The sequence below is a fragment of the Coenobita brevimanus genome, chromosome 24, assembly GCF_032717465.1.
Source record: "Coenobita brevimanus isolate Jiangsu-jjx chromosome 24, ASM3271746v2, whole genome shotgun sequence".
NCBI classification, from domain to species: Eukaryota; Metazoa; Arthropoda; class Malacostraca; order Decapoda; family Coenobitidae; genus Coenobita; species Coenobita brevimanus.
Genome location: NC_136977.1, coordinates 14,476,776 through 14,499,751, shown reverse-complemented (window position 1 = coordinate 14,499,751; position 22,976 = coordinate 14,476,776). Strand labels below are relative to the sequence as shown.

At 42.0% G+C, this 22,976-nt stretch overlaps 1 protein-coding gene across 5 annotated transcripts in view; it reads left to right on the top strand.

Annotated features, from left to right (window-relative positions):
- The window catches only part of Khc-73 (Kinesin heavy chain 73), a 1,251,394-nt gene that overhangs the window by 1,055,676 nt on the left and 172,742 nt on the right, over nucleotides 1-22,976 (top strand). The window lies entirely within an intron of this gene.

Genomic DNA, 22,976 nt, shown 5'->3' with positions numbered 1-22,976 from the left:
TAAGATATAATGCCTTCCCCAAGCTTTCAAACCCATAGCTATGGCTTCATTAAACTTAGATGCCATGGGCAAACTGACTACGGGTCGAGGCTTAGCTCTCTTGTGCCTACAACAGACTGTACATGCATCAGATACATCCTTGATAGCTTGCTCCAGTTCTGAACTTTTAATTACAGCATCTGTAATAAGTGTGATTAGTTTAGCCGATGTTGGGTGTCCAAATTGCCTGTGAAGCTTCGAAGCTGTTTTGTCTACATCACCCCCAAGAGATGCCAGTGCGATCGTTTCACAGAACTCTCGGCCTAGCCACAAAGAAATTGGAAGCAAGTAATGGCCTGAAGATGAGGACTTCAAATTAACGATAGTTCCACAAATTTTGACCTGGTCACTCTCAAAATTAATCACCATTTTTTCTTTTTTCATTGAACGTTTGCTCAGCAGCAAGGGAATATTGCAGCTCACCACATCAGTTACAGTGATTGCACGCATATTTCCAATGTAGCAGGCAGAGTAACACGTTTGAGGGAAGATACTGTGACACCATCACCGAAAGTAAACGTTGAGGATGACTTTTCTTCTATTATAGCTTCACGTTCGTAATCACGGAGCTCACTTAGATAGCAATTGATCCATTCAACCCCACATACAGTTGTAGAACACCCTGTGTCTAGAACAGCACATCCCTTAGATTCTTCTACTAGTGTCTGTAATTTACCTCTACTAGCTGTATCATCTGCATAGCCCATAAATAATGACAGATGCACTGTTTCATAATTTTCTTCTCGACTGCCTTTATTTTCATATGCATCCGGACAGTCACGTGCCCAGTGAAATCGAGAATCACATACTAAACACCTCGACACCTTACCTTCAGGCCCGAGCGGGTTCTTCCTCCTGCCGGTGAATGAGCGTCGGGAAATTCTAGCAGACATAGTTGAACGGCCATCACCACAACCTTGATCACTTACTGCACCACCCCGAAACCTTGTCCTTCTTCGTCGAGTACTCCTAACGTAAAACGTTTCCTCATCCCCGACTTCGTCACTCCAAAAAACTGGTTCACTCTTCGCCTCATTGGCAGACACCAATGCATCGTTCTGCCCGCAAATTTCCCCAGTGAAAATACAATTCAGGGCAGATTTCATATTTTCGTAAGTTACCTCAGTTATCGCAGACATCACCAGTTGTTGCTCACTATCTGAAAGTTTGCATGAAGCCAGAAGCATAAAAGCCATCACAGAATTAGGTAGTTGCATGTCCTGCTTCGTAAATTTAAAATAAACATGCTCGTATTCTGCCATGAACTTACGAATGTTCATATCACCAGGTCTTGTGAAGTTGTACAGTTCGTGAAAAGCTGCAAACTGCCGTCGTCCTTTGTCTGCGAAAAATAAACCGTCTAGTTTGTTCAACAAGGTCTGAACACCATTATCATCTTTCAGATCAGCAGCGTCAATTTCTGAAGACGCCACCCTCGCTTTTCCTGACAATGAAAGTTGAATGGCTAAAGCTTGCTTCTTTTTTGGTAAGTCCGTCATTTCGCACCATATGTCGATGTCCTTCTTCCAACTCTCATAGGCAGAATCATTTTCAAGTTTTGGAGGCCACTTAGTTCAGCACGTCGCCATTATGCTCAAACTACGCTCTGCTACCAGTATTAGGATGCAAAACAACCGAACTCACCGGCCTCACACTTCCAAGAGAGCGGGCTCCGCCTGCATACCGCAAGACCCTTCCGATGACGTCACCACTCGGACCGTAACAAGTGCGTGCGGACACACACACTAACAGCAATATGCACTAACAGTGTGAACCAAAGAATGTATGGGAAAAATGGTATACAGTGGACAGCCCACCCACGGCTTGGTCTTCGGGTCCCCTTCCAACCTACTCTACCCTGCTAATAATTTGTCTAATAGAACTTCTAGTTGGACCAAGAAATAAAACAACAAATAGAACACCATGTACCTTTATTTAAGTGACTTCTGGGCTTGTTAAGAAGGGAGGGAGTGGGTATCTGAGACTTGGGGCATCTACTCTAGCCCTGCAGGGCGGGGCGCCCCATTGTCACTCTCACTGTCACTGCTGAGGTCTCCTGGAGGTGCCATAAAACCTTCCAAATCATCAACTGAGACCATGTTGAACATGTGGGTACTACTCTGATGCTAAAACAGACCACAGGATACAAAGTACAATGTGTGTTCTCGCAGCAGAATGGAGAAGTGTATGTTTACCCAGGAAAGTCAGTAGATGGCATGCAGGTAGCTTGCCAGCTGCCCGCCATTTTGAACCTGGCTTGTTGCTGGCCACCTGCCTTCATGTGACATACTCGCATTGTCCAGCCCGACACTCGTAGTAATGGGGGGAAGTCTGTTTTTGCCTTGGAATCATACAGCCGATTCGCATGTTGGGAAGTTCGATTCGCGGATGTCAAGTTCGATTAAAATAAGCATTTTCTGAGTTGACCTCCCTATGTAGGTGATTTGCACTGTGTGAGTTCGCATTGTGTGGGATTCACTTGTGTAGGTTGGCAAGAAAATGGAATTGAGTGTTTATATAAAAGAGAAGACTGGATAATATACTGTATATCTAACTGAATTGAAATTGAACAAAGGCATTGATATGAAAGTGCTAGGATGGAATGAATACTGTATAATGTATGGAGGAAGGATAGGGGAAAAAAATTTGGTGGAGTTTGGATGGTTATGACTCATTAACAAATAATAACAAAAGGATAGATATTGGAAATAACAAAGCAGAGATGATAGTGCTGTAAATACAAGGTCAGGGAAGAAAACTGGATATAGTTGTGATGGCTATATCTCCTCAAACAAGAATGTGGAGAAGAGAGAAATATGAATGTCTGATGAGAGTCCCTCGATTTGTTAGGAGAGCTGATTAGAAGAAACAACACATTGATGCTGACTGGAGATTTCAATTGCAAGGAGTTAAATTGGAAGGATTGGGTGTAGGGACAAATGAAACATATTGGGGATACAAAGTAATTGATCTGATGGTTGGAATATGTTACCTCAAAATGTCACAAAAAGATACAAGAATTAGAGATGATGAGCCATCAATGTTGGACTTGATAATTACAAAAGATCCCAATGTTGTGTTTAATATAAGATAACAGTGCCCCCTGGGGAAAGTGACCATTTGGTCATTGAAATGCAGGTGTTGATGGAAGATGAGGAACTGAGAAAAGAAACATAGACTAGACAGAATTATGGAAAAGCAGACTCTGATCCATTAAGACATTATTTTGGACATTCAGATTGGATTAGAATGACAATAACAGTATCCACAAGAAATAACAATATCCATGAGAAATTTAGAATTATGATGAACATGTATGAAGAGGGTATCAGTAGACATATCCCAAAATTTGCTATCAAAATGAAAAGGAAAAAGGAATGGTTTAATTCAGTGGTGTAGCAAGGGGGGGCGTGGGGGTGGAGCGCCCCAGGCAACATCTCTGACTTCTTTAATGGGGGTGGCAAATGAACTGGTAAACATTACCAGTTTATGCATTTAGTATCTGGAGGGAGTGTGCTTGAGTTGCGTGAATTTGAATCACAAATGATGTTGTCAGCTCGTGACAAATCTAAATACTGTACACACAATCTACCCAACCATCTCTCTCCAGAAGCACATCAATCGCCCTTGAGTAAAAATTCAACAAGTTGGAAGCACATGACCTTCCACTTCTGAATCCAAACTGACTATCAGCCAAAATATTCATCTCTTCCAGATATTTTACCCATCTATCTTTCAGAATTCTTTCGCACAATTTTGCGACCATGCTGGTTAGGGACACTGGTCTATAATTCAGGGGTTCTTCCCTGTTTCCTCCCTTATAAATATGTACCACATTTGCGCTCTTCCATTCCCGAGGCACTTTCCCCTCTTCCAGGGAACACACAATTAAACTGAATCTTATCCGCCAGTTGTTCTCTGCATTCCTTCTGTACCCAATTAGAGATTCCATCTGATCCTGGGGCTTTCCTTACATCTTGAGTTTCCAGTAATTTATGCACTTCCTGTACTTCCACCAGGGCCATTTTTTGTTATAGGCTAAGTATGCGGTTGCCTAGGGGACCCCCAAGCTGTGTTATTGAGGCAATACCAGCCTCCTGAAAAATGTGGGATATTTTTATATGTTTAGAATTTCAGTTGCAATGTTTGCCTAATTTAGATTTTTTAACAAGTTTAACATTTCCTAAGAATAGAAAATAAGATTTTCAGGAAAAAACATCATCTTGTCTCATTTATTTGCATTTGGGAGATGTTACAATGCAGATTCAGTAAATCCTGGCTGTAGGGGAGCCTCAGTGTGTCACATTTATTAGCATTTTTGTGGGGTCAACTTGAGTTTTTTTACTGGAGTGTTAAAATAAAAGCTATTAAGAGTTTGTCACCGGTCTAACCTATTTTACCTTATAAAGTGGCTCAAATTGAAGTATTTAAATGTTAAATGCATGCCTCCTGATCACCTTAGATGGTTTGGAATCCCCCCACCATAGTTTCAAAAGATAGGGGCCCCCAAACAGCATTCTGCCTAGGGCCCTCCAAAGGCTAGAAACAGCCCTGACTTCCACTTTTATATCTTTTATCACTACATTTCTAGTCACTCCCTCCCCTTCCACAAACTCTTTTTCATTAGTGAAAACTGATTGGAAACATTTGTTCATTATTTCTGCTTGCATTGCCGCATCTTTATAGACCTCTCCTTGCACTTTCAGTTTGGTGATTCCTTCCTTTTGTTTCAGTTTGCCATTGACAAATCTATAAAAGAGTTTGGGTTCATCCTTACATTTTTCTATTATACCTTTTTCAAAAGTCCTTTCTTCCTCTCTACGTATTCTTGTGTATTTGTTTCTAGTTCTTTTATATTCTTCCTTTGTTCTGTTATTACCTCTCTTTCTCCAATTGTTCCATGCCCTGTCTCTCTCTTTTTTTGCTATCATACACCTTCTATTAAACCACTCCTTTTTCCTGTTTTCATGCCCTCTTACTCTTGGCACAAATTTTTCCACTCCCGAATTATAGAGGTCTAGAAAGATATCCCACTTCCTCTGTATCTCTCTTGTTTCTCTGAATTTTCTTCAGTCTGCATTTTCAAAAAATTTTCTCAATCCTGTAAAGTTTGCTTTCCCAAAGTTGTATCTTCCCTGCCTATAAAGCTCGTCTCTTGGCTCCACGTTCCCTGTTGTCATCTGGAACTCAGTGACCACATGATCCCTTTTTCCAATAGGACAGAGATATTTCAATGATTCTATTACATCGGGTTCTTTGGTAAACAGTATATCTAGTCTTGCTGGTGTGTCCTCACCTCGGAACCTTGTCTCTTCTTTGACCCATTGCATCATCACATTGTTCATTGTCATATTTAATAATATAGTGCTTACGAATCTTCACTTCCTCCTGAGTCCCATTCCTCCCAGTTCACCTCTTTACAATTGAAGTCACCCATTAAAATTATGTTATTGCTTTTCTCGATCTTTTTCTGTGTGCTGGGTGTTGTTTTGATGTTCCTTGGTGTGTGTGTGGGTGTGTTGCCATGTAGTGTAGTGGATGTTGTGGGTTTGTGGAGGCTGCGGCGAGAATTTGGGTGCCTCTCGTGTCTAGGTGATTCTTGACTTTGAGGACTTTTTTTTTTTGATGTGGGTGGTCTGTGGGTGTAGTAGCTGTGCAGCCTGTGAGTATTTTTAGTTCCGTGTTCTGTATGGTCTGTAGAGTGTTGTAGTGTGTTTCAGCGAGGTTAGGAGCCCAAGCAGGGCTTGCATAATTTGTCAATGAACGTATATATTGTTTGTATAGTGTGGTTGTGGTTTCTTTGTTGTGTCCAAATGTCGTGTGGGCAAGTGACCTCAGGGCACTGAGTCTTGGTGTCATTTTATTTTTTAATGCTTGTGATGTGTTGTTTAAATGATTTTGATGTATTGTATGTTACACCAAGGATTTTGTGTGTGTGTGTGTGTGTGTGTGTGTGTGTGTGGTAGGGGAGTGTTGTTTATGGTGAGGTGTGGCATGTGAGTGTGTTCTGCTGTCCAGTTTGTGAGAAAGGTCACTGTAGATTTGGCTGGGGCTATTTTGAGCCTGTTTGTGGTGAATCATTTATGTAGTGTGTTGAGGTAAGCTTGGAGGATGTGTGTAGCTGTGTTTGCATTTTGGTGTGTACATGTGAGTGTTATATCATCTGCATAGGAAGCTATGTGTATCTGTGGTGTGTTGAGTGTGGGTATGTCATGCATGTATAGGCTAAAAGAGTGTAGGGGACAAAACAGATCCTTGGGGGACGCCATTTGTGAAGTTTTTGATGTTCGAAGACTGACCAGCAAATGTTACGTGTGCACATCTGCCTGCTAAGTAGTTTGCCAGCCATCTTTTTGTGTTGTTGTGCATGTTTGTGTTGAATATTTTGTTTGTGAGGTTATGATGGGGGATGGTATCAATAGCTTTGCTAATGTCTAGTGTGACTAGGAGTGTTCTGTGTGGTGGCCTAGCTGAATTCATGCCATCAAAAACTCTCTGTGTAAGGTCTGTAAGAAGGGTGTTTGTGGAGTGCAGCAGCCTAAAGCCATGTTGTGATTGGGCTAGGAAGGATGAGGTGTAACTAGTTGTAGTACCAGTCATTCAGTGACTTTAGAGGGGGTGCAGAGGAGTGTGATGGGGCGGTGTGAGGAAGGTAACGTGGGGTCTTTGTTTGATTTAGGGATAGTGATGATAATGCCATGCTTCCAGATGTTAGGTATTGTGTTGTGTGAGTAGCTGTAGTTTGATATATTGGTGAGTGCTTGTAAGCCTTGTGGTCCAAGGTGTTTAAGGTGAATATTGCTTATGTTGTGTCGTCCACAGGCAGATGAGTGCTTAACCCCTTAAACGCGGATCGTCTCGTTTGCAACGCTCGGCAAAAAGGACATAACAGCGGATCGTCGCATTTGCGATTCTAGTAAATTTTGAATAACCGCGGGCAAGCAGGCTCCAGCTGGTATTGTCTATCAGTACCACCACCCTTTAGCTACAATTAGCATACTTTACCTTTGTACTACTGACCTCAGTTGTTGCCAGGTATCGTGTTCACCTCCCCCCCCACGGCCCGGCCAGCCTGGCTGTGATACATGGCAGTGCTCTGAGCGCTCAGAACTGTAAATCTGCGCTCTCCTCTCACAAGCAGTTTATGCTAATAGGAAACGCTTGTTTCCCCAGTTGTAACACTAGCTTTTTTTCTCACGGTTTGCCCCTGTTTAGCATCAGTTTACCGTAGGCTTTCAAAGTGACATTATGGCGAGTTCTAGCTCTTCCGAGTCAGTGCAAGCGGCCAACAGGAACGAGAATAAAGTGGCGGGCGTAAGGCAGAATAAAAAGCGCGCCGTGGTGATCTTTTGGGAAGTAATATGATTGATAATAATGTAGTATACATGTTTTTAGCTGTGAAAATGGAAATGTTTGTTGAGTGACGGGAAGATCGCCGCCACGGTGCATGTCGGCCGTACGCTCCGTTGATTTTAGCCTTATTTTCAGTGCTTATTGTACAAATACGGATTCCAAACTACCTTTACGTTGTAGTATAAAGTTTACTGTGACAGAATGAGGCTGTGGTAGAGGGGAAACCGGGTTGCTTGAGGTGTGAAAGTGAAGATTTGTTTACCCAACTTTGCAAGTCTCCACAAGTCCTTGGGTAGTCCACGAAGGCTCAACACCTGTCTCTGGAGAAAGCTGAATATAAGTACTATCTGCCATACCAAGTATAATGTTCTAGGGTTAATCTCTGATTTTTGGCTAATATTTTCCTACAGGTACTCAGACCGCGATACAACCCCGCCACTCGGGGGGGGGGGGTCGACTGTTCACGGCCGCGTTTAAGGGGTTAAGTTTGCTGATGATGTGCTTCGTCTGGTTTTAAGAGAAAGGTGTGCAGTTTGGGCCTGTGGGGAACTGTCTCTTATGTTGGATGATACGTCAGTCGTTGTGATAGGGGTTTAGATGGCTGACATGTGAAAAGTGATTGATGAGATAGTTTGCTTGTTGTTTGTTTGAAGGTATGGTTTCTGTTGTTGTGATGGCAGCATGTGATTGTGTAGTGTTGTTGTTGGAAAGTGTGATGCTGTTTAGTGTTTTGTAGAGTTTGCTGATGTTTGTTTTGTGGTCAGGTGTGTGGAGATAATTTTTCCTGTTTAGTGTTTGCTGTTCTGATATTTTATTGTTTATTTGAATGTTGAGTTCCTGTATTTGTTGTACGGTGTCTTGTGTATGGGGTGTTGGGGAGTGTCATAGTGTGTCCCGTTGTCTGATGAAGCCTTTAATTTTTTGTGTGAAGTTGGGGTTATGTCTCCTTCTGTCGCCTCTAGGGATGTGTCTTTTGTATGCATTTTGTATAATTGTATTGAAAGTGTGCGCAGCAGTGTAGATGTTTGTGATGGGTGTACTGTTTAATGTCTCGAAATGTTGTTTTGTTTTTGTGAAGGCCTCCCAGTTGGCTCTCATATAATTAGTGTATGTGTGTCTGTGGCCAGCTGGGGTGATTCTGGTTTTGGTAGTGATGATGATTGGGTGGTGATCAGATCCAAGGGTTTTGACCACTCTCCAGGATGTTGTGGGGGTGAGGTTTGGGGAACAGGAGGTGATGTCTGGGGATGATGGGAGGAAGAGGGCTTGGTGTGGGATATGGGTATGTTGATGGAGATTATTCATTATGAAAAGATGATCTGTCTGGGATTGTAGTACCAGCCCTCTGTCTGTGTCAGGGTTGTTGACATGCCAGGCCGACGCCTTGGCGTTGAAATCACCACCAAGGATGATGTTGGGTATGTTAGTGATGTGGTGTATTTGTGGAGAGTGATTGTGTGGTACTGTGGGGGACGACTGGAGGGGAATGTTTGTGTTGGCGATTGTTAAATGTGATTTGTTACCAGTGCTTATTTTAATTGACTTTATTTTTGTTGTGGTGTCATGTGGGTGGAGAAGTGACTTTATGTGTGCACTGGTATCTGAGAAGTTAATGAATTTGTGTACCAGAGTGATGAGTCCACCAGCACCGCCGTCAGCCCGGTCTTGTCGAATGGTGGTGAAATTTTGAAATGCAGGTGTTTTTTGTGTTGTGTTTAGTTTTGTTTCTTGTAAGATGGCAATGTGTATGTTATGTTGTTTGATGAATTGTTTGAGTTCTTGTTTTTTGGTGTTTATGCCATCTATGTTTAATTCAAAAATGTTTATGTTGTGTGTGCGATGTGTGTTGGGTGCTGCAGCACAGGGAGGAGGTGGTAGTGTGGGTGGTGGGGAAGGGGTAAGAGAAGGTTGTGGTGGAGGTAAGGGTTGGGGGATTGGATGGTGTAAGAAGAATTGGTTTGTTTGGTTGAGGAGGTGTGGAGGAAGTAGGAGTAGGATTGGTGGGGGGGTTAGTGGGTGGGGGGAAGGAGCATAGGGAGCAGGTCCAGGTGATTGTGTAATGTTTTCTGGATGCAAATGTTGTGCAGGTGTTATGGGTCCAGTTCTTGCTGGAATTGCACTGAACTGAACCCTTTGTCTGTCAGCTCGATGTGATAGGTTTTGAGCATGTTGGACATATGTATTTGTTGGTGAGTCCTGGATTGCTCTCAGTGTCCCCAGCTAGAAGAAGTCGTTGAGAAATGACCGTCGGGGAGTGATATCTCGGTGCAGAAAAAACGTTGTTGTTGTACGTGTTGTGCTGAGAGGTGTGGTACTTGCCCAGGTGACCGAAGTCACTCCCAGGTTCTTGGGCCCCGTGAGGGGCCGGGGAGGTATGTGGCGGTTTGGCCCCATGCTGTCCTCCTCTTCTGCTTTGACAGCCTCTGGGGGGTAGACCCACAACGAAGTCTCCACCCCTGTAATGTATAAATATATTAGCGTAAGTGATTTCATAATAATAAGTGCAGTGTACGTACAGTGCACCCTCACACAATGTGAGTTTATGGGTGGCAGAAACCCTCGCATTCTGCGATTTCACAGTGTGTGAACCAAAGAACATTTGGTGGACAGCCCACCCAGGGCTTGGTCTTCAAGTTCCCTTCCAGCCTACTCTGCCCTGCTAATACTTTGTCTAATAGTACTACTAGTTGGACCAGCAAATAAAACAACACATAGAACACCATGTACCCTTCTTTAAGTTACTTCTGGGCTTGTTAAAAGGGAGGGGGGGTGGGTATCTGAGGCTCGGGGCATGTACTCTTGCCCCGTGGGGCAGGGCACCCCGTTGTCACTCTCACTGTCAATGCTGAGGTCTCGTGGATGCACCATAAAGCCTTCAATGTCGACAGCTGAGACCATGACGAACAGGTGGGTACTGCTATGATGCTAAAACGGACCACATTATGCGAGGTACAACATGCGTTCTTTCGGTAATGTAAAAGAGAAGTTTCTGTTTACCCAGGAAAGTTGGTAGATGGTATGCAGATAGCTGGCCAGCTGCCCGCCATTTTGAATCTGGCTCGTTGCCAGTCACCTGCCTTCATGTAACTTGATTCGCAGTGTCCAGCCCAACACTCGTAGTAATGGAGGGAAGTTCATTTTTGCCTTGGAATCTTACAGCCGATTTGCATGTTGGGCAGTTTGATTCTCAGATTTTGCATTCAATAAAAATAAACATTTTCTGGGATGACCTCGCATTATAGGTGATTCTCATCGTATGAGTTTGCATTGTGTGGGGGTGCACTGTACTTCATATATAACTTGTGTAATGTATCTTGTGTGTTCGAGAAAGGACACACATAGTGAGTACAGTGTGCAAGAATAATTCGTTTTGCAATAAAAAGATGCAAATGTAAAATGTATATATGTGGGCAAACACTTATGTGAAAACTAGAAAATCCTTTAGTACGAACATTATCGGAAAAATGCCACTCACTCACTTGAATGTTGTAATGTGCCCCCGCACATAATTATGCCTGGGGACAGTTCTTACATCATCCATATACCTTATGAGAGTGTCCCTGGGTCATTTGAGACACTTACCCATGAAGAAAACGATGATCTCCTACCTCAACTTGCCGGGTGTTGGCAGCGGCCGATGAAGTCTACAGGCATTACTCCGAACATTTCAGCTGCTTGCCAAGAGAGAGTCATCCTCAAAACCGACCTTTTCATGGTTGTTCTCCATGTTTTCTCCTCACTCCTAACTTATCTAGCCAAAAATAAATACAGTAAATAAATAAAAAAGGTCAAAAATTGGTGGGTGCTGGGTTGCCATGAAGGTCCAGAGTCAGCTGGCATGTGGCAGGTTAATATCCCATAACTTCCTTTTTTGTGGATCACAGGGGAGTCAGAAAAGTCACATAGAAGTGTTATTGCACCCAAATGTATTACAATCAAACCATAAATAAGGGCAAAAAAGCACCAGTATTCGAACACAGCATCCCCCCAATTTTTGGCAGCATTACAAATCATTGATTATCTCGGTGTTTACACATGAAGAGATGAGGATTAAAGCGGAAATCTTCAGTAGCTCAAATTAACAAAATGTACTACAGTTAAAGCCCTATTCATCAACCAACCATGTATCACAGCAGGTGACGAGATGTATTTTTTGATGAATCTGCAGTCAGCCAGCACCCAGGCTGTGAGGCATTTGCACAGACATGGTGCATGTCGGCTGACCAATCAGCAAGTAGCTTTAAACATTGGTTGTTCAGTCTCTCTTTCCATAGGGCCTCTATTAATTACAAAACCAATCATATTCAAGCATAGCACTTACTCTAAGCCAGTCACAGCACTTCTCTCTCACACCAAGCATGAATGGAATGTGCGGGAGAGCCCTGCCACCTGACTCGTGCTCGTGCATTGTCTCCTTTGTGTTGATAGTCTGTGATTCCGGTGTGGTGTTCGAGAGGATTTTTTTTTTTTTTTTTTTTTTTTTTTCTCCTGGTGATTCTTCCACCTGCCCAGTGTTACCATGGCCGATTGTAACCCTTCTAAGCCTACAACTTCTTCAAGGAAAGGTTGCTAGAGTTTGCAGGTGACCATCTTGATGTAGGTTTGGGGGTAAGGAGGGCAACTTTTCCAAAATGACAGACTCATAAGTAATTTTTCCCATAAGATTAGTTATTTCTAAATTGCAAAATTCTCAGATCGCGGCCTGTGCCCAGTCTCATGAGACAGCAATTTAGGAGATTCATCTGTATAGTAATATTGTTGGACTGATTTCCAGAAAGTTAAGAGTTTGGTGATTAAATTAACAAAGAAAAACCAGAAGTAATTTGTTTAAGTGAAACAGAGTTAAAAAAGGACATGAAAGTAGAATTGATTTGTTGGAGTATACATAATATATGGAGAAGAGGTAGAGAAGGCAGAGCTGGGGGAGGAATTTTTAATAATGACAGAAAATAATCTGAAGGCAAGACATATAGAAAAGAATTCCGTATGTAAAAATGTAGAAGCAGTTGCAAAAGAAATCATCAGTGGAGAAGGTAATAAAATAGATATAGAAGTACAGTAGTTTGTATGTCACCTTGAACAAGAGTATGGAATGATGAGGAATATGAAGTAATGAGTAGAGATATGCTGATGTATCTAGAAGAACTGTTACAAAGAGAAAAACAGATTGATATTAACTGGAGATTTGAATTGTAAAGAAGCTAACTGGGAGGAAAGTGATGCAGGTAGTAGTACCAATACATGGGTTACAAATTACATGAACTGGCAGCAGAGTACTCATTGATTCAAAATATGAAGGAAAGTACAAGAACAAGAGGTGACGATGAACCATCGAGGTTAGGTCTTGTTTTCACATAAGATACAAATGATACCCAAAATATAAAGTACTGTTGTCCCCAGGGTAAGAGTAATCATACACTAAATGAACTTAAGGTAATAGACTAGGAAGAAGATGAAATAAAAATCTATCTATCTCTATCTATCTATAGCCCGACGCCCTAATCCTGCAAAGGGTGGCCGCAGACAAAACCCCTCCAAGTCACTCTGTCACCCACCATTTGACTCCCCTCCCCCCAACTCACCCCCCCCCTCCCTCATATACCTCTCAACTCCATCCCTCCACCTCATCCTCGGTCTACCTCTCCCTCTCCCTCCCTCCACCTCACCTACATACACCCTCTTAGTCAGTCTTTCATTCTCCATTCTCTCCACATGTCCAAACCACCTCAGTGTATTTCTCCTAATCTTTTCAACCACATCCACATCTACCCCACAACGTTCCTTCACTTCTTCATTCGTCAACCTGTCCCTCCACGTCACTCCACATGCTCCTCTCAAGTAACTCATTTCCACTGCTCTCACTCTTGACTTGTTCCCCTTTTGCAAGGTCCACGCCTCGCTTCCATATGTCAGGGTAGGGATCACAATACCATCATGCAGTGACTTCTTAACTTCCATACTCACCTCCCTATTTCTCATCACTGCTTTCAGTGTACCAACAACCTTTCTTCCCTGCTGTACCCTTTCACGTACTTCATCCCCCAAAGTTCCATCCTTACTCATCACACTACCCAAGTACTTGAATGCACTCACATTCTCCATATCCTCACCATCCAATCTCACTGCACACTCTGTGACTTCATTCCTCTCAAACACCATAACTTTCCTTTTGTTTACATTAACTTTCAGCTTCCTCCTCCTACACACTGTCCCAAATTCATTCACCAAACATTGCAACTCCCATTCATCTTCACTCAACAATACTGTATCATCAGCAAACACCAACACCGGAAGCTTCCAAATCTCACCCTCATTCATTAGGGCCACCCCCACATCCACTGCCCTACCCTGCACCTCCTTTACAACCCCATCCATATATATATTAATAAAAATACATAAAGAAAATAAGTACAGTACAGTTATAGCAAAGCTGATTGTAATGTTTTGAGAAAATAATTTGGGGACAATGATTGGAGAGAGTTTAAGGAAACAAAGTACAGTATGTGGAAAATAAATACTTCCAGTTTAAGGAAACATAAACTGAGGGTGTTAGTAAATATGTTCCTAAATATGGAGCTTAATTGGAGATGGAAAAAGAATGGTTTAATGATAGATGTAGAGCAGCAGTGGAAAAGAGGAACAAAGCTTGGAATATGGCGCGGAAATCTAAGAGAAAATCTGCTTGTGAGAGATACAGTTTTAGAAATGATCCTTTGAGGATTAGAAGAGAAGTATCAGCTAAATATCAAAAGAATATACAGTAATAGCTAATTGTGGAAGTGATCCACAACTGTTTTACAGGTACTGTACATAAACAGTAAAATGAAAATTAAAGACAGAATTGTAAGAATAAAAGATGATGATAAAGAATATGAAAGAGAAGACATGTTTAAGATTATGAATAAGAAATTCCAAACAGCATTTGTTAAGGAAGAGAATTTTCAGAGATTGGAAATAAGTTGTGAGAATGTGGTAAATAAAATCTATCAATCAATCTATTGCCAGACGCCTCAATCCCATTCGGGATGGCCACAAACAAATCGCCTCCACGTCGCCCTGTCCCCCGCCATTTCACTGCCCTGCTCCCAACTCACCCCCCCCCCTCTCATATTCCTCTCCACCCCATCCCTCCATCTCATCCTCTTCTCCCCTCTCCCTCTCCCTCTCCCCCCCTCCACCTCACTCACATAAACTCTCTTCGTCAGTCTTTCACCCTCCATCCTCTCCACATGGCCAAAACACCTCAGTGTATTCCTCATAACGCATCTTATCACATCCACATCCACACCACAACGCTCTTTTATATCCTCATTTGTCAGCCTGTCTCTTCATGTGACTCCACAGGCTCCTCTTAAATAACTCATTTCCACTGCTCTCACTCTTGACTTGTGTCCTTCCAAACAACATCCAAGCTTCACTTCCATATGTTAGAGTTGGTATCACAATACTGTCATCTAGTAATTTTTTCACTTCCATGCTCACTTCCCTGTTTCTTATCACTGCTTTCAAAGAACCAGCAACCTTTCTTCCCTGCTGTACCCTTTCAATCACTTCACCCTCCAAACCTCCATCCTTACTCATCACACTACCCAAGTACTGTACTTAAACGTACTCACATTTTCCAATTCCTCACCATCCAGCCTCGCTGTACATTCACTGACTTCACCTCTCTCAAAGACCATCACTTTACTCTTCCCTACATTCACCTTTAGATTCCATTTCTTACACACTCTCCCAAACTCATCCACCAAGCCTTGCAGCTCCCCTTCATCTTCACTCAACAACACAGTATCATCTGCAAACAACAGTACAGGGAGTTTCCAAACACTACCCTCTCTCACTAGGGCCACTCCAACATCCACTACCCTACCTTGTACCTCTTTTATTACCCCATCCATGTACAGAACAACCATGGAGACATGACACGTACTTTTGGAGTTGATGAAAAATACTGATGTAACCAAAGCCATGGGACCTTATAACATTTCTGGTTGGGTAATCAGGGGATGTACTGAAGTTATTTAAGCCAGTATATGAGATAATAAAGTATTATCAAATGGAAGGAGGTTTGCTAAGGGATTCGAAGGGAGCAAATATAATATCATCATATATGAGTGGCAGCAGGGAGGAGCCATTACACTATAGACCAGTGTCTCTTACAAGTATTGTTTGTAGAGTGTGTGAAAAAATGATAAAAAAAGTATGAGTTTCTTATATCTGCCACTCTCGCCTGAGCGTAGCTGTGATGCTAGTTGCTCTAGCTGCCACCAGCATCGGGTGGCAGCACTCTAAACATCCAACCTGCCTCAACTCGTGGCTAACCACCTACGCATTCGAGTTCTTCTGTCATGGACCCTTTTTTTTTTACCTTCTTCAGGTAATATGCTAGTTATCTAAATAACATCAAGATCAATGCATACAGCTAACCGTCAGTATACGTGCAACGCCAGAATAAAACGCCAATATATGAAATACTAATGTTTTCTGCTGGGGTCTGAGCAGGTGTTTCTATCCATTATCATTGTCTCATTGTTTTTCACATATAATCTGTCTGTTGGAGGTATACAGGTATATATATATGCAAGTTATTGCAGCTCATTCTGTTGGAGTTTATACTAGAAAAAAAGTGTACGTGGGTGATAAAGATCGTTTTTAGGCATAGGCCAAGCATGGAAGAGCGGTGTTTTTTCCCCTCTGTCATACACAGCTCTCAAGTGTGATTAGAGGTAAACCACTGTGATGATGCCCCAGAAATTGGAAGACTGGATAAGTTCTATCTATCTATCTATAGCCCGACGCCCTAATCCCGCAAAGGGTGGCCGCAGACAAAACGCCTCCAAGTCGCTCTGTCACCCACCATTTGACTACCCTCCCCCCAACTCCCCCCCCCCTCCCTCATATACCTCTCAACTCCATCCCTCCACCTCATCCTCGGTCTACCCCTCCCTCTCCCTCCCTCCACCTCACCTACATACACCCTCTTAGTCAGTCTTTCATTCTCCATTCTCTCCACATGTCCAGACCACCTCAGTGTATTTCTCCTGATCTTCTCAACCACATCCACATCTACCTCACAACGTTCCTTCACTTCTTCATTCGTCAACCTGTCCCTCCACATCACTCCACATGCTCCTCTCAAGTAACTCATTTCCACTGCTCTCACTCTTGACTTGTTCCCCTCTTGCAAGGTCTATGCCTCGCTTCCATATGTCAGGGTAGGGATCACAATACTATCATGCAGTGACTTCTTAACTTCCATACTCACCTCCCTATTTCTCATCACTGCTTTCAGTGTACCAACAACCTTCCTTCCCTGCTGTGCCCTTTCATGCACTTCATCCCCCAAAGTTCCATTGTTACTCATCACACTACCCAAGTACTTGAATGCACTCACATTCTCCATATCCTCACCATCCAACCTCACTGCACACTCTGTGACTTCATTCCTCTCAAACACCATAACTTTACTTTTGTTTACATTAACTTTCAGATTCTTCCTCCTACACACTGTCCCAAATTCATTCACCAAACCTTGCAACTCCCATTCATCTTCACTCAACAATATTGTATCATCAGCAAACAGCAACACCGGAAGCTTCCACATCTCACCCTTATTCATTAGTGCCAGCCCCACAACCACTGCCCTACCTTGCACCTCCTTTACAACCCCATCCATATATATGTTAAACAGCCATGGAGACATCACAGAACCCTATTTCAGTCCCACACTGAGATCAAAGAACTCACTCAGCTCACCATCCATTCGCACCATAGCCCTAGCTCCCTCATACATACTCTTCACAGCACTCAACAGTTTCCCCTCGACTCCATATATTCTTAATACCTTCCACATACCTTGCCTATCTATTCTGTCATAAGCTTTCTCCAAGTCCATGAAGGCAGCATACACTTTCCTTCCCTTCTCTAGATACTTCTCTACTAAACATCTTAGAACAAATATCTGATCTACACACCCTTTTCCCTTCCTAAATCCCCCTTGTTCTTCTCCAACTAGCTCCTCTGTCATATGCCTAACCCTATCAATGAGTATTCTACCATATATTTTACCAGTCACACTAAGAAGGCAAATACCCCTATGGTTACCACATACTTCTCTCTCCCCTTTTCCTTTGTATAAAGGAACAATTATACCTGATTTCCAGTCCTCTGGAACCCTTCCCTCTTCCCAAGGCAATCTACACAACTTCCATATCCACTCCACAACAATCTCACCCCTATACCTAAGCATTTCACCACACACTCCATCAATTCCTGGGGCCTTTCCCAACTTAATCTTCTTCATCACTTCCACTACTTCCGCCCTACTGATCTCTTCCTCCCTCCTCTCATCTCTTCTTCTCCCAGCCATTCCCCAACCACTTATACTCACACTGCTTTCACTCTCTACATTCAATGAATCCTCAAAGTGCTCCTTCCATCTCATCAATTTCTCTCTCTTCTCCACCAGCAATCTATTATTCCTATCTTTCACTTCCCTACTATTTCCCCTTTCACACTGCCGTACTTTCTTTACCTCCTTCCAAAACAATTTCTTACTCTCCCTCCATTTCACACTCAGATTCTTCCCAAACTCTTCATCCGCTTGCTTCTTACTCTCTTTCACCAGTCTCTTAACCTCCCTTCTCCTGCTCACATATACCTCTCTCTTCTCTCTCTCATATTCTCCCCTACCTTTACTCGTCAACCATTCACTATATGCCTTCTTCTTTTGTTCCACAGCTCGGTTCACCTCATCGTTCCACCATGCTGTCCCTTGCACACCCTTTAATCTCCTCCTCACTCCACAAACCGCCTCACACGCTGCACCTATCTCTTCCGTGAATATCTTACATACGTCTTCCACCCCTTCCATCTGCTCTAACTCATACCTTCCCAATCTTTCTTCCACTATGCTCTTATACTCTGTCATTTTCTCACTATCTTGCAATTTCTCCACTCTTCTCACAGGAGCTGCTTCCTCCTGTCTTCCCCTTCGTCACCTCAACCACTTTCTTTGCATCTCTACCTTGGCCATCACTAAGTGATGGTCCGAGACTCCATTCCCCCACCCTCTCCACACTCTTGCATCCAACACTTGTCTTCTCATTCGCTCATCCACACACACGTAGTCTATCATTGCCTTTCGTTCAACAAGTTCACCATCCATCCTCCTCATCACTCTCTATGTATACCAGTGGATCATCTTATGACGAAAGTAGGTGTTGGCTATTGCCAACGCCTTACAAGCACAGATGTCCACCAAAGCACTACCATTCCCATCTACTTCGGCTGGCACACCCCATTGACCAACCATTCCATCCACTCGTACATTCCCAACTTTGCCATTCATGTCTCCAATCAACAGCACTTTCTCGCTCCTCTCAAACTTGTCCATACTTGCTTCTACTCTCGCCCAAAACTCATCTTTCACTCTTGCCACTCGATCCTCTGTTGGGGCATACACATACACAATCGCCCATGCTTGTATACCTACATTCATCCTCATCCATACAATCCTTGTACCCACTGTTCCATACTCTCTTATATTCTCCTTCCACTTCTTGCTTATCATCATACTGGATAAGTTAGCTAAGCATTTTGTAAGCATTTTGTATCCAAATTTGAAAACAAGGAACAGAAGCCAAACTGTTGTGTGTGCAGTATTGAGTCTTCAAAATGTAAGCTGGAAGGTAAGGGACAGTGTAAAAGAAAGCAAACTTCATATCTTTGCAATGAATGTATCAATAAACCTGCGCTGTGCCTTATCCCCTGTTTCAAGATATATCACACTCAGAAGGTGTACAAGAGGGTATATCAATGTTAGATGGGGTAGATAAACTGTAGTTACATTATTTCTAGTTTTCAGGGAACGTGATAGAATGTGATCCCATTACAATTATATTTATGATTGTTTAGATTTGCCAAGAAGTCATATATTTTTTTTTTTTTTTTTTTCACAATTATTTTCCATGGAAACTTTGGCCGTATACATTTGTGTCTGTAACACAATAAAACATGGATAGTTTCTATTTTTCAAGGAACATGATAGAATGTGATCCCATTACGATTATACTTTTTATTGTTTAGTTTGCCAGGAAGTCATCATTTTATTTTTGGAAAAACACATCTTTATTATCCATGGAAACATTGGCAGTATGCTTTTGTAGCTGTAACACAATAAAGCATGGGTAATTTGCAGCCTTTAGTATGAATTAGACTACATACACTCCAATATTAATATTTTTAATGAATTTTTTGAAATGTAATTTTATTTAATAAAAAAATCAATTTTGACAAAACTTTCAACTTTCAAGCAGTTCTAATGCTAGATACAAAAACTGTATGTATGCATAAACTTATGACACCAATCAAAAGCACTGGAAAAGCGTTTTCATTTTTGGTTGTAAAAATGCCTCTCAAAGGGGGCTGTGCCAAAATCGTCTGCAGTAGCCAAAGGGTTAAAGAAAAACAAGATAATAACCTCTTGGCTTTTTGGTTTCAGAGAAGGTAGTTCATGTATCACAAACTTGCTTAGTTTTTATGATAGAGTTATTACTGTAATGTGTTACAGGAATGAGATTGGTGGTTGGATTGTATTTATTTGAATTTCAGGAAAGCATTTGATAGATTACCACATGAGAGGTTGATTTGACAATAAAAAATAATGGTGGCATAGATGGTGTTTTACTGAAATGGATGAGGAGTTACCTTATCGGAAGACAGACAAGAACTATGATTAGAGACAAGTTTTCAGTACGGAAGGAAGTGATAAGTTAAGTGTCCCAAGGAGCAGCTTTAGCCCCCATATGTTCCTGATATATGTAAATTATATACTCAGTGAAGTTCAGTTATATATGAGTATGTTTACTGATGATGTTAAAATCATGAAGAAAATTGTTGATGAAAATTGTTGTAGAGAGCTGCAGGAAGTTTTTGATCAGCAACATGAGTGGAATCAGTTATGGAAGACTGATTTTAACACTAGTAAGTGTAATTTAACTGAAATGGGCATAAGTAAGAGATGACCAAATTGAGATTACAAATTGGGAATCATTGATTTTAACACTAGTAAGTGTGATTTAATTGAGAAGGGCATAAGTAAGAGATGGCCAAATTGGGATTACAAATTGGGAAACAAAGATATCAACAAAGCTACTTAGGAGAAAGGCAGCAAAGATTATTGCCAGAGAAGCACACAGATAAGATTACTAGTGTGCATAAAATCAGTTGATGAACATAAGAACAGCATTTAATTATATGAGTGAGGAAATGCTAGATAATTGATAATGATAATGGTCAGACCAAGACTGAAATATGCAGCTGTGATGTGGTCTCCCCACTTAAAGAAACATGTAAGTAAAGGAAAGAAGGTGGAAAGAGCAGCTACTAAAATAATACCAAGCTACAGGGATTTGCAGTATGAAGAGTGATTGAAAAGGTTGAAATTGACAGCATTACAGGAAAGAGGAGAATTAGGATATGATAATGAGGTTTAAGTGTATGCATGGTATAGAGAACACTGATAGAGAAGATTATACCAAAAGGGATGGGAGGAGAACGAGAGGACATATTTTTAACCCGTCACGTCCCGAGCTATTTCGCACCTCTGACACCCCCCAATCCCGAGGTATTTTCGATTTTTTTTTTTTTTTTTTTTTTTTGCTAAAACCTCCGCTTTTGGTGAGAAACATCGAAAATTCATAGAGAAATCGCTCACCTGAGGTTTAAAATACTCGATCCAGGTACCAGTACCTCCTTACCTGACTGGGTTTTCTAACATGCTGGCACCAAAGAAAACGAGTTCTATGGGAGGGTAACTATTTCACACCACTCATAAACGGTATTTATTTATTTACTTGGTACGAATTTATGTGTAGTACGAGAGTATATTGGTTTTCAAACAGTAATATAGGCATTATAAGCATTGTTTCACTCACTAACTCATCACCATACCTGACCTTCTTTTGCCACATTACCTGATCATTATTTCTGACTGTTTCTTCCTCTGTTGCTATGTAAACTTTGTCCTCCACATTATCATCAATTGGGGAATCACTCTGGCCCTGAATGTCTTTACTGGCCAGGTCACTGGTAACAGGTGAATTGCTGAGACAATGGCGTGAGGGGGGGAGGGGGGAGGTTATGCAGTGTAAGGCATTGTCCCTGCTTGGCATCTTGTAGAGGAATAGAGGAAGGTGTCCTGTGTATACTTACGAAAAATCACGAGTGAAAATTGAAAATTGTGCAAATTAGGGACCTTGCAATTGCACGACGTACCAGTACGTCGTCGGGACTGGCAAATGCAAAATGTTGCAACGTACCCATACTTCGACGGGACGGGGCGGGTTAAATTAAAGAGACCAACCTGCTCAGGTAATGTAGGAAAATAAAGCTTTCCTAACAAAAGTATAACCAAATTAAATATTTGAATGAAAATGTAGTTTGTGCAAAAAATATTCATGCTTTCAAAGCAAAGTTGGATAATTATATCATTGGAGGTGGGACAGCACGAGCTTAGCTCAAATCCTGTAGAATACAAGTAGGTAAATACACACACAAAGCCAGGACTTGGAATGCACATTATAAATAGCACAGTCAAGACCATCATGGAGAGAGAGATGCAGGTCAGGAACTGTAATGAGGTGGTACAATGCACTGTAGGATGAGGCTTTCTGGTTATATGTCACTGCTCACCAAATCTGAAGTGTTGGAGGGTCGTTGGAGGGGAGGGTTTCACCAGGCTCAGCCTGCACAAGCTGGCTAAATATTAACACATTAAGGGCACAATTTTTGGTTGCTGTACAAGTCAGATCCGTGTCAGTCAAATCCACACAACTTGTATGATGACTTTATATATGTAATAGTAAATCAACAGAAGTAAAGCAATTGGCAGTGGCTCAATCGGTAGAGACGTGGCCTGCAGTCCTAACGGACCCAGGTTCGAATCCCGGCTGGGGCAGGGAACAGTTTAAGGATTTGAATTTCATTAAATCAGGCTTTACTGATCTACCAGAAGACCCGCCGACATGTCGTAAAAATACCCCCGCTAATATCAATACACCAGTCCTGTATGAGACAGCCCTAGCATGTATTCAATATGGACGGTGGGTGTTAGCACCGAAGTGGTGACATGTAGAGGTGTATGGTATGTAGGAGGACTGCTGGGCCTTGATAGCAGGCTGTGAAGCCTATGCCCAGAGTCGGACACATAAAAAAAAATAATAATAAATAAAAATACAATATTATAACAGTAAAAACACCTATGTGAGACAAGGAGCAGATCATGCTTGAGATGTGCAGTAGTGATGACTGTCACTATTACTGCAGCACTGTCTGCCAGCATGCCAATTCAATAATAATACTGAAAGCTAACGGTAGAATGACAAAAGATTGATGATCATCTATAATAATTAAGGTGTAAACATTTTGCTTCATGCTCCTATGAACAGTATATTGCATGTATTGGTTTTTGCAGTGAGCAGGCCAACAGTGTTTCGGGTAATGATATATATACTTTTTTAAGAACTAACGCTGATAATAGTACACAGCCAGTCTTTTATTATAACTTTCAAAGTACAAGAGCC